The sequence below is a fragment of the Antedon bifida genome, chromosome 9 (genome assembly GCF_963402885.1).
Source record: "Antedon bifida chromosome 9, ecAntBifi1.1, whole genome shotgun sequence".
NCBI lineage: Eukaryota > Metazoa > Echinodermata > Crinoidea > Comatulida > Antedonidae > Antedon > Antedon bifida.
The window spans coordinates 10,693,910-10,713,197 of NC_136234.1; the positions used below are offsets into that span (position 1 = coordinate 10,693,910).

General features: G+C 35.1%; 1 long non-coding RNA gene across 1 annotated transcript; it reads right to left on the bottom strand.

Annotated features, from left to right (window-relative positions):
* Window positions 1-12,207: 12,207 nt before the first annotated feature.
* LOC144851993 (uncharacterized) lies at window positions 12,208-12,810 on the bottom strand. Its single transcript, XR_013614251.1, has 2 exons — window positions 12,641-12,810; window positions 12,208-12,296 (listed from the first exon to the last, which is right to left on the bottom strand). It is a non-coding gene; the product is annotated as an uncharacterized LOC144851993 (long non-coding RNA).
* Window positions 12,811-19,288: the final 6,478 nt, after the last annotated feature.

The following is a 19,288-nucleotide window of genomic DNA, read 5'->3' on the forward strand; positions in this document are numbered from 1 at the left end:
CCAACAGTGCCCTAAAAAGTGATAGTGTTCATCCGTGTGCAAAAAGGTAAACATATGCTAATCTAAATGATATAACTGCTATACTATTCTAAATTAATAATATCTTTAATAGCGATACCTGTACTCTTTAATTGTTATAAAATGTCAACAAAGGTATATGCATCATAAATTATACCTCTATGCATTAAAGATTGGAAATTAATTAACAAAACATCATTCTCAACTATAGACTGTTATTAAGATAGATACTGGCATGATGTATAGCCAGTACTATAAAGTAATAGTAACCTGATTAAATAGATGGCATAATAAAAAGATAAAATTATAAATTAGCATGTACTCACACTGTGATTCTTAAATAGAGACACGTCAAAGATTTAAAGAATTGATACTTGCAATCAAAAAGAGTATAACAACTTGTTGTCCTTTCTCAGTGAATGCTACTGTAGTACTAATTCCTGTACAGTACTGTATAGGGTATACAACAAAGCCAGCCAATGCATTGGAATGTCCAAACCTAAACAAAGTGCCCTAATGAGAATACAGTGTGGTACCTAGGTCGAAACTAGAAGTAACCAGAGTACGCGAAAGCTATCTACGGCTGACAGTAAACCCGACTAATTAATAGGTCAATGCTCAGCTGCTCGACCCAAAATAAGTCTGGGAATAATGTATATACATTCTTCGAATGAGGTTAAATAAACACTCTTTTTTTATTTAATGCCCTGGAATATGTACATAATACAGTACGTCTGTAGTTTAGTGTATGAATATATATTTTTGCTCTGTACAGAGTAGGCCAGACTATATTAACACAAAACGTTTACTACTGATTGTTAAACAAAAATAATTGATATAATAAATAATTATATCTGAAGAAAAAACAATGTTAAAACTGTCAAAAAGTCGAACGGCGTTTTTTGTAAGAAATATTTCTTGTTACTGTTACAGGTACAAAATCAAACTCTGTGGAACATGTTATGTTGCATATTCAAGATCTGACTCTTTATTGACCAAACAACTATATACATCAACAATCTATCACTACAATGAATTTTATACTACGTACTGTAGTACATAGGATTAGTATAATTATCCTTTTTTAAAACTATACTGACATTTTATGCTTCTTTGCATAGCAACAGGATAGTTCTATAAGCAGAGCCTAGTAATTAATAGCCAACAGTTCAAGGTTGGTGCTAACTAGTGTGGTAAGCACACAGTCCATTTATATACAGTTATACATGTATAAAAAGGCTAGTAATAACATAGTATATATGGGCTATTAATACTGTCTATCAATCAAGCTAGTAATTAATAATTAATATTTAATAAAAGTTTAACAAAGATAGCTTACCTGTGGAAACATGTTATGTTGCATATTCAAGATCTGACTCTTTTGTAATGTAATGATATAGAATTTAAATTCAACTTTATATCACAATTCAATTGAGTTCATCAATTTGCCCCAGTGACGAGATTGACCAGATGTTTTTCATACCAATTAGTCCCAAAAGAAAAACAGTTTATATGACCTTAAGAACTTTGACAGTGTAAAATCATTGGAGATTTTTCACAGATTTGACAAACATTATTCATCATTGTATTACCTTGAGACAATCAACGCTTTCAAAAAGGTACCTGGATCAATTAGAACCAATAGGTAAACTCAGAGAGATAATGTAATGACATATACTAATGAAGAAGATGTAGAATGTGTTTCACTTTATTGTTTGTACTGTTTATAGGGTTGATTAAACATTGAAACACCATAGACATTCTTAACTATACAAACAAGTGAATAGTGTATATACATTATATTGTTAATAGGGTACAGCATACTATTACAGTCTTTGTATTAATTTAAAGATGTATTGTCCCTTTGTCTAATTCCAAAAAAATAAAAAATAAAATATTTCGAAAAAAAGTTGGTCATTTTGAAGTATCATAATAGTTATTAACTTTCACCAAAAATTAGTCGAAAAAAAAATCATTTAACTGAAATACAGACGTTTTTTGTTTGAAAAATAATTTTTCTTCCAGTCAAAGTTTTCGATCAAAACATATCTTATAATGCAACGCGCTTGTTTGGCTACTCTGTATGCATAATCATAAAACTTCCTTGCGATCTGCGTGAAAACACCTTCTCAACCATGACGAGTTGTAAACAATCTTAATTAGCATATGCATAATGCATACTCGTGGTTTGAAATCTTTGTTTACTTTCACTCGCGATGATTTTCCAGACGACATGTAATCAAATTAATTTACCTGTTAATTACGTAAACTTCTTGTTCTTGGCTCGAATTTTCGACTTAAAGTGAATAACTTTAATATTACTTTGATTTGGCCAATTTAAATTTTGAATATTTTGACCTTCATTTTTTTGTGTTTAAAGGGACAATACATCTTTAATAAATGTGAAAGTAAACAACATTGATAATTATCTTATATTTTACAGGTATACTTGATTCAAATTTTACTTTCAAACAAGCTGAGCTGTATTCTGCATGGTTTCAAGACAAGGTGGCTAATATTACAGACTATATAGAGAACCTTCGTAGAAATGATAAGGGATAAGGAAGAACGGTTCAATATGACAGCTGAGTTCATTCGAAATACAAGCTTCCAACAATTGATGATTTATTACTCTATGTAAGTGTTTCGGTATCTTTAACCTACACATTATTTGTCTCTATGTTATTGTTACGTGTTCCTTTTTTAAACGTATCGTATTACAAACCCGTTTCAAAACGAATGAAAACGCGTTTCAAGATTCGCTGCCAACACATCCCAGGTAGCAAGCCCATATGGGACCCATTACATATATAAATTACCTGGGCAAGTTTATGTGATCTATGGAATATGCAACCCATATGGGGCCCAAGTGGGAAAAAACACATATAACCTGCCCACATTTTACCCCCATGGTGCCCCAGTGGCGGATCTAGGGGGGTTGAATAGGGTGGCTAGCCACTCCCTTTAATTCTCAAAAAAAAAGAAAAAAAAAAGATGCAACATACCCGTGACCGTCGCTAGACGTGGATTCGACGCACCTGACTCTTTTTTTTTAATTAAGAAGAGTAGGCCTAGAGCTATGGTTAGCATTAGTTGTGTAATAGGCCTACATAGTGAAAGAGCTAAGAGTTTAATTACTATTTATTTCATTATTTAAAATCTTCGGAAAATACCTACAACTGAGTTATTTTCAAAACACACGCACTCCTACAGTATACTACAGTACCACCAGCAGCATCACATTGTCTACTGTAGCTCGCGCCTCGTGTGAATGCTGAATGAATGCAAAAATACACCATTTTCCATTTAAGTTTTAATTACCGCCTTGGCCCTCCGTGTGTGCAAGCGTTAGCGTGATATATTTACACCCATGAGTGGAGTGTAATATCGTGAACTTTTTTCTCGCGTAGTTTTTGATATAATAATGGTATGCAGTATAAACGATAAAAGTAAACAAGATACATGGTGTTCTTTTATTATTTCATAGGCATAAAATAAACATGAAATGTCTTGTATGTACACGGCCGAAAAAAGTGTGTGGCGTATTTGGCGTTTTATTGATTTGATTTGTGTTATAGACACGGTGATTACTGCAATCATTGTATACTTTAAATTACATTGAGTTATTCACCCGGCTGTAGGGTATATATCTGAGGTTAACAGACCACCAAAACACAACACAACATGCACTATCGAGGCATTTTCGGAGTACGGCATTACCAAATGTTCATTTCGTTTAAAGTGTTTTTCGATCAAAGTTTATTATTAGTTCGTCGAAAAAGATCCGTACTGTATTTAGGAAGGATTTATTTAAATTTACATTACGTAAAATTTGTTATTAAATATGATGGAAACAGTTGCTCTAGCCTATTAAACAGTGTGTAAACATCTATTTTTTCAAAAATTGTCTGAGCCCACTGGGCCTCCATCTGTAAAATAATATGGGCAGATATATATGGGCTTGCCCATTTTTAACCCATTCATAAACCAAACAGCTGGGAAAATGCATATGGGTTTGCCCACAACCAATGTATATGGGGCCCATATGACATAAACCTGAGTTGAATTACATATGGGTATGCCCATATACAACGTACATGGGGCCCATCTGTACAATAGATGGGCTGATACATATGGGATGCCATATACAACGTACATGGGGCCCATCTGTACAATATATCGGCAGGTACATCCGGTTGCAAATATATACATATATAATGCTATATTTTGTAAGTTACTAGGACAGTTTAGGCACCCTTTCGAATAAAGTAGTATCATCCATAAATTTAACACATGGTTTACCATTTAAAAGGTCATTAATAAAAATAATAAACATAATAGGGCCAATCCACGACCCCTGGGGGCGCCTCCGTTTGTAGATAGCTATTCAGAAAGACACCAATTCACCAATTTTAACACGTTGTTGTCGGTTATACAGGAATGCATTAAAAAGATTTACGTAGGGATTTTGATATCCGGTTGGTTAAATTTGTTTCTCAGTGAGCGGAACTCAGTAAGATTTCCTTCCTTAAAAGCATTTTGACGTTTACGAATAAGATTCTTATATTTGGAAGTAACCTAGAGTGTATCCATCACATAATGTGTTAAGGGAACAAGGGGAAAATGATAATAATAATATAATAGTATAACAATTTATATAGCGCACATATCCACTAAAAGTGCTCAAGGCGCTAATCACAACACTGTTTATACTTCATTAATACCATATGCCTCAGCAAAAAGGTATGATTTTAATGATTTTTTTAAAGAATCAATTGTATGGCAATCCCTAATCCATTCAGGAATGTCATTCCACAGACGCGGAGCATTCATAGAAAAAGCACGATCTCCAAACGAAACGAAGTACGTAAATGGTCGACCGAGTCCGGAGGAGTACAACTTAGAGGGAGTGTACAGACTGGGAGTATGTCTTTGTATAGCTCTGTTATGTACTATGAATGTGTTTGTCATGCTTATATTAATTTTTGTACGGATAATTTTGTTGTTCCAAAAAAAAACTGTCAGGGTTTTGTTTTCGAATAAGAAACCATGGATAAGTAAGAAAACTAAAGAATTTATTATTAATAAAAAAAGAGAGAAAAACTGAAGTATAAAATTAATGTTGAGAAAAATGTCGTTGAAAATTATATAAAGTATGAGTATGGAAAGGTATGCACGTGATGTTATGTAAATGCTAAAGTAAATCAAACTAATTCACTCCCTGATATATTTCATAATTACTCTAAACAATTAAACGACTTTTCTACAGAAAAAAAAGTAGTATAAATGATAGACTAAGGAATTATTTGGAGGTATAGCATGATGATTATGATTATAGCATTGGTAAATATGTTGCTCGTTCTCAATTTAGAAAGCAAAACAAAAACAAATCACATGGGCCTGATGGCTTGCTTCAAATCGTTCTTAATGTGTGTGCTGAGCAACTATGTCACGTAGATGAAATACACTGTAACAATGATCTCCCCCTACTTCAGTGGTAATGACAGTTTTTTAAAAGATCATCCTTCACATATTGAAGCCCATTGTATCACGATTTTTTGACCATTACAATTTGCGTATATCAAGAAAAACTTCTATTCTATTTATTCACACCAGGAAAACGATACAACCACACTTATGAGTTACTAACCTGGATCGTATGGAAGTATCTCCTACTCTAATTAAACCTATGGAAAAGAAGGAATCTTACATTTTTTTTGGTAAAATTACCATTATTAAAACACTTGCCTTGTCTAAGTTTATATATAACGCAAGTATAATTGATGTTCCAAACGATATAATAAAACAAATAGAAAAAATACTATATATGTTTCTATGGGGAACGAGAAAAAAAGGGATAAAAAGAACAACCTTAATTAAAAATCTTAAAGAAGGTGGTTTAAACATGCCAGATATTAGCTCTGTGGTTGAATCATTTAAACTAAATTGGGTCAAGCGACTTTTAAGTCCAGATCCATGTAAAGGGAAACGCATACCAAAATATTTTCTTAACCCAGTTGAATATACAAAAGTACTAAACTTAATTTAGATGGTCATTAAAGGATACGAATACGAATACGAATACGAATAGAACTTTATTGCAATCAAACGAAAGATTGAAGTTTAACAAAAGCGTTTCACTCAGAAAAATAAAATGCAATATACAAATATAAAAGACATTCAGAAATGTAGAACATACAATCAAAAAATTAAAACAAAATTACAATTAAAAATCACTTATTATAAAAACAATAAATATAAAATTCAAATTGTAAAAGACATAGGCCTGCAGGATAAAAATTTAAAAGTATTAAAAATGTTTACAAATTTAAAAAATGTTAAAAACTTCAAAAATTTTCAATAATATTTACACACAAAGGTACGGAAGGTCGCGGAAACATAACACAAAATGTTTACCATTTTTGGAATAATCCGTGATTAATAATAAACGTTTTTGAACGGTTAGTTTTAACTCTAGGGATACAGAACTCACGGAGTCTTCTAAGATTATAAGCAGCAGAAGGAGCCTCCGGTAACAAATGATTCAATCTGTGACTGGGGTCTTTGATTTTAACAAAAAAATCCTTGCACAGTCGAACACGGCGGTCTTCTAAGGTAGAAAAACCAAGGAAGCTGCGGGCATCGGAATAAGTAGCATGCGGAAAAATACATTTAAAGGCCCTTCTCTGAATTTGTTCAAGTTGTTGATTCTGTTGCTTCGTAATATTTGATCCCCAAACTGGGGCCGCATATTCTAATATTGGTCTAATGATACTAGTATAAAATTGGACAAGTGCGGGGGCATCCAGGCCTGCCCTCCGCACCTGTTTGAGAAAGTACATTCTAGAATTACATTTACTAATCATTTGATCAATATGAGGTTGCCATGACAAATTATGAGAAATAATTCAAGAAGTTTAAATTCGTCAACACGTTCCAGATTACAATCTCCAACATGGAGTGGCTCAAAAGCAGTCTTTGGCCTTTTACAACTAATTCTCATCTCTTTCGTTTTCTTAATATTAAGGTACATATTGTTATCCTTAGCCCACTGGACAGTTTCGTCAAGAGTGGTTTGGAGTACAGTTGCCCCATCGTTGCCGACGCGTTCATGGATGGAGGTGTCGTCCATGTATTTCATGCACGGCACCCCATCCAGAAGATCGTCGACAAAGATGATAAACAACATGGGCCCCAACCAGGATCCTTGGGGGATACCACCCTTGACGACTGTCCAAGGGGACAATTCATCGCCTAGTTTAACACGTTGTTTTCTATCACAAAGAAAAGCATAGATCCAAGAGATTAGATGGTCTTCGACCCCTAAATTATACAACTTATCAATTAATATATTATGGTCAATTAAATCATAAGCCTTTTTGAAATCAAGCAATAATAATCTCATTTCATCTCCTTGGTCAGTAGCATTAAAGCATTCGGTTAACAAAAGTATAAGAGCGTCAGTGGTAGACACACCCTTAGAGCAACCAAATTGATTCAACTTGATTTTATCTTTAATTTGGACCCAAATCATTTCCCCTACGATCCCTTCAATAACTTTCATGGTGGTGGAAGTCAGCGAAATAGGACGCAAGTCATTCTCAAGAACCTTAGGTGGGTTAACCTTTGGAATGGGGATTATATCGGCTGACTTCCAAAGCATGGGGAGAACCCCTTCCCTTAAACTGGAGTTAACTATTGCACTTATTGGCTTGGAAAGGACATTGGCAAAATCACGTAGTACCCACGGAGGGATTCCGTCCGGGCCTGGGGCTTTATTACATTTCACAAGTTTAAGCTTAGACTCAATTGTCTCTGGCGTGATAATTAAATGGGGTGGTACTACAGTGTTACAATCATTGGTTTTTGGTTCAAGAGGTTTGAACTCAGAAGTCAGGGACTGGAAAAAACCACTAATTTTCGTGGTAAGATCGTATACGTTCCCGTTACATAATTCATTAGCCATAGTTTTAAAGTACTTAGTACCCTTTCCGAGATTAAGAAATTGTTTAATACCCCTCCACCAAGATTTAGAATCGGACGAGAATAACTGGGCAATACTATTACGATAAAAATCACCTCTCAAAGATTTAGCCATTCGGTTAGATAAGTTTCTAAGTTTCTTATATTCGGCAGACATGGGGTCAATTGCAAAAGCTGCTTGCCGTCTAGAAACGATACCTTTAAACGCATTATTTACCCATGGCTTATCTTTAAGAAGTCTTTTAATCGTTACTTGGGGGAAGTGTAAATTTAAGAGTTCAGAAATGTTCTTATGATACAGTTCAAACTGGTTACAGCATCCATCCATTCGATATAGATCTTGCCATCTAATGTTATTAATGTCGCGTTCGAAGTTTTCCTTGGCACCCGGTTTACAGCTACGTTTTGTATGGTAAGCGAAGACGTTAGGCGATTTAAATGTTCCTACGATTGGGGTGCATACGATGACGTTGTGATCAGACAGTCCTAAAGGTGATTCTTTAGTAGGTGCATTAAAAACATCGCTCATATTAGTATATATTAAATCAAGTGATGCGCGATCTCTAGTTGAAACTTTAACGATCTGTTTTAAGGGATACTTAACAATAAGGTTGTCTCTCATTCGGTTGAAGTCTCCTGTGACGATTATTCCTGATTCCGGATGTTTACTACAAATATAATCTAAACTCTGTGTAATGTGAGACGCCATTTCCCAATCATTATTTACAGAACTCTCCGGGTGATAGATAAGGCCGTAGGAGATGTTCGAATATTGTCGCGGCAAACGTTTTGGCCGGGTTGTTATCCACACACTTTCCAGTGATTCGTTATTAAGTTCAGACCAAACTCGATAAGATAGGTCTTCACGAACATACATGATGATACCTCCACCGCTGCGATTTTGCCTATCACGTCGCACCATCGAGTATCCCTCTAACTCTATCAACTTGTCAGGAAACGCGGGATTTAAGTGAGTCTCAGTAATTGCAATCACGACAGGTTTAGATTTCCTAACGCGTGTAGCCAGCTCATCCATTTTATTATTTAGAGATCGAGCATTTGTCATAAATAAAGAGGGAAGAGTCCATTTCCCATTAGAGAGTTCAACTAGATTATCTTGCTTAATCGTTCTACATTGACTTTTCGACGATCGGTGTTCCCCGTTTCTAGTTATACGTGGTGTAATTCTAACCTTTATTTCTCTCTGTTTTCTTTTTCCGGCACGACATCCGCGGGGCTTGGTTGATGCTATTCCAAGCTCATTGATTCTCATAAAAACATCTTTGGTGGGAACTGCTAAGTTCAGTTGTCCAATTCTATAAAACTCGCTTCTAGTGAGACACATGTTGATAAACGCTATGTCGACTCAAAATTCCGTACCACAAATAATATCAATCAACGGAAAAAGACTGCAGTATAATCCAAAGAAACACACCAAGATTAATACAGTACTAATAATACAGACGATTCACCAAAAACAGTCACGAAAACAATCACCAAAACACACCGTACCGGGAACACTGACTACAATAGACTGGATACAGACAGTTCAGCACCGCATAATATAAACAGCAGATCCGCTCCGACATGCAAATTAGATGTTGCTGAATTACAATCGCTCTGGAATGTTGGTTACGTAATACCTCAGGCGAGTCGATGAGTGAACAGCTTAGGCCGAGTATGTGAATTTAGCTGGAACAATACGGTACCGAGAACTGTTCTATTGTCCCCTGCTTTGCTGTTGAGCGGAGCGAGTCAGGGCTAGGTACCGGCTCGGGATAATTACACCAAAACGCCAATAATAATTCAAAATTAACAACAATGGTACGCCACTATAAGTAAACAGGTAACACAGAAAAATCAACGCATATAAATTCAGAGTGGAAACACAATTCAAAAAAAAAGGATCTATATACTATACATTACAAACAAACGTTCCAGTGAACCAGGTTCACAAAGAGAATGGGAATGTGAACTAAATAACGTAGAAATAGATTGGAATAAAGTATGGTATGAGACATATAGTTAAAGTTGCTAAATTCAACTTTAAACTCCTACATCGAATCTTACCGTGTAAAAAAAGATTACAACTATGGAATTTAGCAGAAAACAATTTATGTGACAATTGTATAAATCAGATAGAAAGTGAACAGCACATGCTGTTTGAATGCAATGGCATTCAACGGATATGGCACAAATTTAAAGGTGTGTTGTCTAATTATTTTCCAGCTGAAGATCATATTAATTGGTTTAAAGTTGTTACAGAAACAAAAAACAATATTATAAATGAATTGATTTCTCTGTTTTTATTCTGTATATACAAGGTGTACATAATATCCAATGCTGGAAGAAAAGATAAAGATGATAAAAAAAAAGATCTGGATTCTTTTCACTGCTGAAGTGAAAAATCTAATAGAAAATGAACATATGTGTAACTTAAATAAGGCACAACGTAAATAGGGTGTCAAAAAGAAAACTCTGCAACAATTGATAGCATGAAATATAACTTGTATGAAGTGTTTTTTAATATTTTCTAAATGCAATATCTGTTTATTTCTCAAATACGAATTGTAGTAGAAATATAATAAGATGACATCGGGTATGAAGCGTCTCACATACACACAGAGCCAAAATGGCATCTTGGACTTGCACAGTGTATGGACTCTAACTTTAAGGTTTTCATTAAATATATCATTCCATGCTATCATCCTAATTATCTAATTTTTAATTATCATTCCTCTTTTTTTCACCTCATCCATTAGTCTGCTACACTGATAACCATATTTCATTTGAATGATATACAATATTAAGCAAATTATAATTTAGTAAAAACAATTTTAAATACATTTTTAGTATTTAAAAATACGAATTATTAAATTTCATTATACATAAGATAAATATAGCTGTACTGTAATTACAATAATAATAGATATGAAGTATGTACAAAGTCTAGCTACAAACATAAATATTCTTAATTGATATAGCCTAGGCAATCTATCATTTTGAGTGAAACAAATTGCAAACAGAAATTTTTCTTTTTTAAATGGTCACATATGATGAGGAGATCAAAATTTGAGCATCAAACCTCTGTCACTTATCCCGATGATGTGCAAATTAGCTTAAAAATGAAAATTAGGGTGACATTACAGGGTTACCATATCTCAAAAACTACTAGTCCGAGAGAGTTTATTTTTTCACTGATTTATTCAAAATTTATATATTTATATTTACTCTAATGAAACATTTTACGAAAAAATGACCGGAAGTACAACATTTGACCTTCGACCCTATTTCTCAATGTTTGCATACACAATGTGACTAAAGTGTCTGTAGAGACTTTATTTTGTCCTCAAATGACCCAGACATAGGTTCCTAATAGCCAGCACAGGACCACTTTTTAATTCTCAAAATCACACCTTTGTCACACACCTCAAAAGTATGCAAATTAGTAGTACAATTTAAATAAAATATGCAAATAAGGGGGAAAATTACAGTTGTCCTATATCTTGAAAACCACTAATGTTGATTTTTTCACAGCCGTATTCAGAATGTACATATTTCAATTTGTCCTATGAAACATTTTACAAAAAGTTGACCAGAAGTACATTTGACCCTCGACCCCATTTCTCAATATTGCATATATAATGAAACTAGAATGTCTGTAGAGACTTTGTTTTGCCCTCAAATGACTCGGATACAGGTTTCCTATAGTCGGCATAGGACCGCTTTGTAATTCCCAAAATCACGCTCTTGTCATGCACCTCGAAATTATGCTAATTAGTAGGACAGATTACATGAAATATGCAAATAAGGGGGTGAAATTACGGTCTATAATTTTTATTATTTTTACGTAGCGCCACCATTGGCCCTGCATTTTGATTTTTCAAAACAGAATTTTGTATATGTATGAAACGTCATGCGTGACAAAAAACAAAATTTATTATTATTAGGCCGAATCGCCAATAATAGTACTACACTAAGTCGAGACATTCAAAATATTTAAGAACAATCAAAAAGTATTTACTCATGTGAAAACAAAATTGAATTTTGAATAATTTATCGCAATACTTTCTGATACGCATTGCAAATACCAAACATTTTACAATTAAAACAATTAAATATTCAAAGTTACATTTTCGATTGAATTTAAAAACCACAATAGGACCAAAATAGGACGGAAATCTATAATTGAAAGTTGAATAATGACTTAGAATCGGGCCGCTGAAATGTCATGATTTAGCAGCAGTCTTTTCTCATTTTCAAAACTCCATTATACTTCAGGCCACTGTCATCATCTGTTGAAAAGATAGAAATGTGTTAAATAAGCACAGTGGCATAAAGTCTAATCATCATTATCACAAAAGTATATTCTTGCCAGTTAGTTGATTTCATATGACGTATAACTGGTTATTTCGTTCTATTCAATGGTCAGCCCATTTTTAACATTTTAGATTGTGTCACTTTAAAAACAATACACTGTAGTGTAATTATTTCACTTTTGAAACATTGAAGCAAAGACAGGTAGCTCAAGTTTGACCAATCACAAGCGAAAGTTCAGATGAGGCGTCGCTTGTGATTGGTCAAATTACTCGCATGACCGTGAGACCTTAGTAGGAGGTTAATAATGATATAAACTCACACAGCCAGTTGTCTTCACTAGTTCCAGCCATCTTGAAGTCCGGCAAACTTTTTGTCAAAGTGTCCCAGGCGTCTTTACTGATAAACTCCCACGTTGCACCATGATCTTTACTGCGCATGTAACTGCGCATGTCCATGTGAATGCCATAGATAAGTCCTGTGAGTTGGTCAGATCCAATAACATTGTGTAGGTTCATTGGTAGAGCTATTGAAACATATTTATATTTTTATACATTTTATAATGGTAATAGTACTGGTATAGATTTTTCATTTTTAAATAAGAAAAATAATAATAAATGCAATGTTCCGTTTATGTGCCTTTTATTTTAATTGGAAAATAATGAGAAAGATATTGTGTGGCCGCTAGGCATTCAAGGCAGGATGTTATATTGACAAAAGAAATCTAGGCCTAGGCCTAACTATTCATTGCCTGCTCTCTGCAAATCCAAGATCTCCGGGAAAAGTGTCAGTGTTAGGCATATTATTTTTCGATTTATCAAGTTTGAGATTCCTATTGTTGTCCATATCGATGTATGATGATCCGTGGCAGGATGGAAACTCTAAGTGTCAGCCAGCCTCTGCTATTCTTTGAGGGACATTATGAAAACAATCATCATTGTTTTACCTTTCCAGCGTCCATCTGGTGGATTATCTTGTACATAGCAGGACGAAACAACCTTGTCTGATATACGTCTAACTGAAGGGTTACAAGCATAAATGACGTAATTATCCGGATCGTCCAACTTCTTAGTTATGACAAAACCCCGGTCATAATAATCTGTCGAAATAATTTTTAAATATCGATAAATTGTATTGTGTGAAAAATATCTGAAGTGTTGATTCTTCGACAAACTGCCAAAATAAAAATCAAACCATGTTAAATAAGAAGGAGTGGTGCTCGGGGATTGTTGGTAAAAGTACGTCGATGATATTTACTAGTTTCTTTTGGGGTTTTAAGGGATATTAGTTTAGACTGATATGTTTTAACATTACTGAAACATGTATTGCAGATTGAAAAGTATAATATTTAAGCTCTTAGAGTTTTTCTAATGATGCGACGGAACTTCTTGTACAATATTAGCTATACTCTACAGAATTCTTTTTTTCAAACTTACCTGGAACTGGGCATTTACTAGGATCACTGACACACACAGTATGTTTTCCGTTTTCACACTTATGAGCACCAGCCACGCAACCATCGCACTGGCTTGATCCCCCATCATAATGGCAGACGTCTGTCTGAGATTCGGTCCATTTGCTGTACCTCATCACAGCTTCTTTTGCATATCTTAGTACTGTTTCTGAAAAAAATAAAGTACTATAACAATGGACAACCTTACTTATTTTGCTGAAACCCTCTTTGTAATAGACAATTTTGTGAGTTTCTTTATTACAAAATGGTAGTATGTAATATGATAGTATGAAGTCATTATCGAAAAACCAAGTGCCCAATCACAACGCAACAATTTGTCCTTAGGCCTATAGGTCAAAGTTTAAAACATTGTTGCATTTATCCGATAATTATCCGATTTGAATGAGATAATTATCGGTTAAATTTTCTGGAGCGGAATCAGTTAAACCCCGTTTCCACATGAACATGAAGTTTTTTCGGTTAATGTTTGGCTGCAGAAACACGGTCTTGTGCAGTACGTAAGAACCATGGATTTAGCGTACCGTATTCAAAATCTAACATATGATACTCGCAGATAGCTGGCAGGATAGCGGTGCAGTCCATTATGTCCCAGTCACCAAGATCAGTACTGACATCCCTGGTATCGTAGACATCTACAAAAGCCGCAGCTCCGCAGTCTTCGGTCACACTTGTTCCGGGTCTGTTTGGTAACCATTTTGTAAAAGACGCCGATGATCCATTTGTCCACTTGAAAGTATCAGCACCCTAGAACATATACATTGTTATAATTGAAAAGTCATGTAACATAAAATAAACGGCATGTCATGTGATTAATTATAGACTTGCCCTATCGAAGTTACGTCCCCTTTCTCGTTTAGTTAGCAGTGGATTTACGAGTTACGTGGAATATCTGAGCCATACTCACCTCAACGTCTTTCAGCCCAATCCAGTATTTGTATGGCGTGAGAGCTGGAACGAGGTCGCGAAGAAATTGCTGTTCAAACGTATCTTCAATCATGACTAATTGCGCATTGTCTGCTTCACAGGCCGCCTTTGCTGCATCCCAAGTTTCTAGCGTGTCGTTGAACACTTTGTAACACGTTTCTTTGTAAGGCGTGTAACCAGACCGACATAAATCTAGAAGTACAGTGCAAGAGTTATAGAGTAATTACAATCAGCCGATTCATGTTTGTAAGAATCATAGACACGGTAGACACACAAGCTACCGACTCTGACTATTTAAGAAACTTTGACACAGCTCTTGGCAAGATACCTCGACAAGCATCAGTATGGTTGTTAGGAGACTTACCTAGAGAGAAACCTACCAGATGTGGACTGGGAAAACTTCAAATTTAAAACCGGTGGTTACTACACTGGACCTCTACAGCATTCCTCTATGCAAAAGCAAAATACTCATCAATCGACGAGAAAATTCAAGATTTTAATGAGAAACTTACACAGGACTACATCAACAATAATACAGTCGACGAGCTAGTATCTGAACTTAACGATGTCATCCAAAAAGCAGTAAACCAGTATATTCCATCTGAAGATGTCTTCATCCTCATGGAAGCTTCCATGGATCAACAATACCATTAAAATAAATGTCCACAAAAAGAAACGTTTATACAATAAGGCAAAGAAACGCTCAACACCAGCAGCTTGGGATATTTTTAAGAAATTCCGTAGGACATCTGATAGAAAAATCAGGAAGGCTAAACAAGAATATATGACGTCATAGGTGGCAGCTTAGAGTCAAACAACACCAAACCATTTTGGAATTTTATCAAGGCCTGGCGGCAGTGTACCACACTCGAGAATCCAACCGGAGGAACAGTCATCACAGCAGCTGATAAAACAAATGTTTTGAATAACCAGTTCTGTTCAGTATTCACCAACGAAAACCTGACCTACTTCCCAAATATGGCTGACTCTACTATCCCTGATATACCAAACATTACTATTAAGTCAACTGGAGTTTAGAAACTGCTCAAAGATCTGAAACCTAACAAAGCACCAGGCCCTGATACCATTGTACCGAGAATTCTGAAAGCTACGTCATTAGCTCCAATTTATACCAAAGTTTTCCCAAAATCATTGGACACTGAAGGTGTTTGTACGAGTCGCATACAGATAAATATACAGAATATTACAACGTAATATATCGATCAAATGTAAACTTATATCAAGGAAAGTTGGTTTGGTCGAGGAAGTCATCGTTATGATACACATGTGATCCTGTATCTACAACTTACAGGTCAAATTGTCGATACTTTACCGACATTAAAATCATAAAAAACATAATTCCGATTTGATAAGAATGGTTTAATGTTGTGAAAGAAACATTGTCAATGTTTTGGTCGCCTTATCAAACACACTATCATACACTTACCACCACCAACATCTGGTCTGTCCGAATACTTAAATTGAAAATATTTTGTGGAATCAAGAACTTTAGCGTTATTAGCAGTCGAGAACCACAACAAATCAGCCACTCCAAAAAAGCGATGAGTGCCCGGAGCAGTTTTTCCGTTTTTGTCGATTCCTAGGCGTACACGGAAAGTTGGTTTTGCAGCAATCTGAATGGTTCCAAGCTGTGAAATGTATGAGAAATGTTACTACGCCTGTCTTGATTTCATTTAGAAAACCCCTGTCCACCCAGCGAAATAAAGGCTGTAATAATTGTAAACTTTTTAAATAATACAAATCTGAGAGTAAAGAGTGAAAAATCGCACCCAGCCAATATCGAATTTGTTACCCTGATCCAGACAGACGTTACACTTCATTAATATGTATATGAATGTATTCTGAACTTGTTACTGAATGCACTACACTGACCATCCGCCCGTTTCATAATCTCTAAAAATATATCAGTGCTGTAGGTAAACACCTAAATTACTAAGTAAAAAGTACTCTTCCAAACCTTAACCAAGCTGCCCGTGGGCCCTACACATAATTGAATCTGGTTGATTGTAGAATAACTTACATTAAATCGAACTGGTGATGGTCCAGACATGCTTGGGTTTACCGCTGGTGACTGGAAAAGCTCGGTGTATTCTGATTCAAGTTTAATATACTGCACATTTTTCGACGTCATTATTGTGAAAGTTACATCTACTGCTTTTCCAGTTGAATCGTCATCGTGCCAAATACTAATCAGTAGTATTACATCATCACTGAAAATAACAACCAAGAAATACTATTATCGAAATCGAATTAGAGTGGTACCACAATCACTATATCCCAATACTTATAGGACGTCAAGAGTGATTATGTGACCATAATGTGTCGCGACCCAAACGTCAATTGTCGCAACCCAAATATCAAACGCTTATGCACAAATTGGTTACATATAAAAATCGCCAAACATGAACAATGATTTCCAACGATCAAATACGACGAATGTAATTGTTTGCCAATTAAATAATGCACATCACAATTTCTGATAGTGTTCGCTAATGTCAATTTGAAACATTCTAATTTATCTTATTTTATTCATACAATTCTACAATAATAAGAACATTACTCTTACAGTACATTGCTTGTAATCGATACTAAACTTACCCTTTATAAAAGGAATTAGTTTCGTATGTTATCTTGAACGACATCTTAGGCTTCGGGACTTCATTAATCAGCGTATAAACTGGTACTTCTCCAACCCAGATGTGAGCTCCGTCGCCAATCTGCATTCCAAGTCCTAACAAGTGCTCTGATCCATTGACCACCGCGTCTGTATCGTCTAGGACAATTTCAACTTCTAACTCCAAAATGTTATTGGAAGCATCTGGGTCGTTCACTTCAATAAATCCGTCGAACTGTGTTACCGACCAGTCTTTAAGGATGCCGAAATCATCATCGTTAGCAATGTACTGCGTCTGAGGAGCGTAGTAGCAGAACTCTGTCGAATACGTACAGGATAAGGAGTCACTGACATACGAAACGGACACTTTGTTGATACTCCACTGCTCGCTTGCCTTGTTAGTCGTGAAGTTGTATGGTAGTGTGACTTCAATTGTAGGATCAGTGGTACCTTTTGGAAACTCAACAATAAGGTTCATATGCACCTTTTGACCAACGTTAACATAAACATTACCATCTGCAGACTGCTCAGTGATGTTCATCACGAAATGCGGTAATTTACTGAAAACTCCGTCGGTAGTTCCCTCTGCCGTGACTAAACCGGCGTCATTGATCTCAGCATTAATGGTTACACGTAAAATAGTTCCAGGTTTCACATTGGCTACAATTGATTTCGAAAAAAAAAACATTGAAAAAATCCTCTTCAAAAATAAGTAGTTGGTTATTGTTTCAGAATAATGAAAATTAATGTAATAAGGGCAAGTTTAAATAAAACTGAGCGCTTATTTTGTTGCGTTAGCAATAATCTATATTAATTCTACTAAATTGGTCGCGTAAGTTTACGTATCTCATCCGAAACCGCTGAATGATACGTGCTCACATTTGTCATGGGCAAAAAAGAACAGGAAGGAAGACTTCGTGTATAACAAAATCAATGGCCGTAAATAGTTCTGAATTTTATTCTTGACAATTTGTTTTGTTTTTTTAAAAATAATTTGTCAGAGTAACTTTTATTCGTGCGCTTTTATTATACTTACTCATCCCATGCGAATTAGTATATAACCACGTACATATTAGGGCAGAAAAAGTCTGTGCGGAGCACAGGTTACTGCTAGTGATACGGAAATATCTGCACTTTGAGTAGAGTGTCAACATTATTTTGGTTAATTAAAGTTTTAAAAAAACGATTTCATTAATACCATTAACAGTAGAATTGATAGTCCCTTCAAATTGAATATCAGATAAAAAGTAATCATTATTACTAAAAGACAAAGTAATGTCTGATGCGGAGACCAGGGTGACCTTGAAGTCGCTCTGAAAAATACAAAGAATCCGTAGCAACAGCTGATAGCAAACTGACTTAAAAACAAAAACACAGTAGATCGGTCAAATGAAGAAGAAACCCAGCAATAGGTAAATATCTTAATGGCGTACGGAAAGAAAGAATCTCTTAAGCGGTAATGTAAATAGAATCTCTGAGATTAAATTCGGATTTTCTTTATTTTTTCCGCACGCCCAATTATATTATAGAGAAAAGACCTATATCTATGGTTTGACATAACATTAAGTTATATTTAATTATTTCACTGCTAAAATCACACGCCACACTATGTTGTTATGATCACAACATTACCCAAATAACCAATACCGTATATTAGGAAATATAAAACAGAACCATACCGTCATGGTTGAGTCGGTGTTTCCTTTTTCTGTAAAAGTCCATATAAAAGAATCTGCAGACAGGTCGAACTGAAAAAGATGTTACTATAATTACCACCCGGTTATCGGTGATGTGTCTATATTTGCCTAGTATCATAGGAATAGTTGGTAATACAACATCACATATTTTCACATGTTTCTCTTGATATCATATCATAACCATATTCCTTTTATACTATACTATATCTCGAAGATACAGCACTGAGAATCGGGTAATAA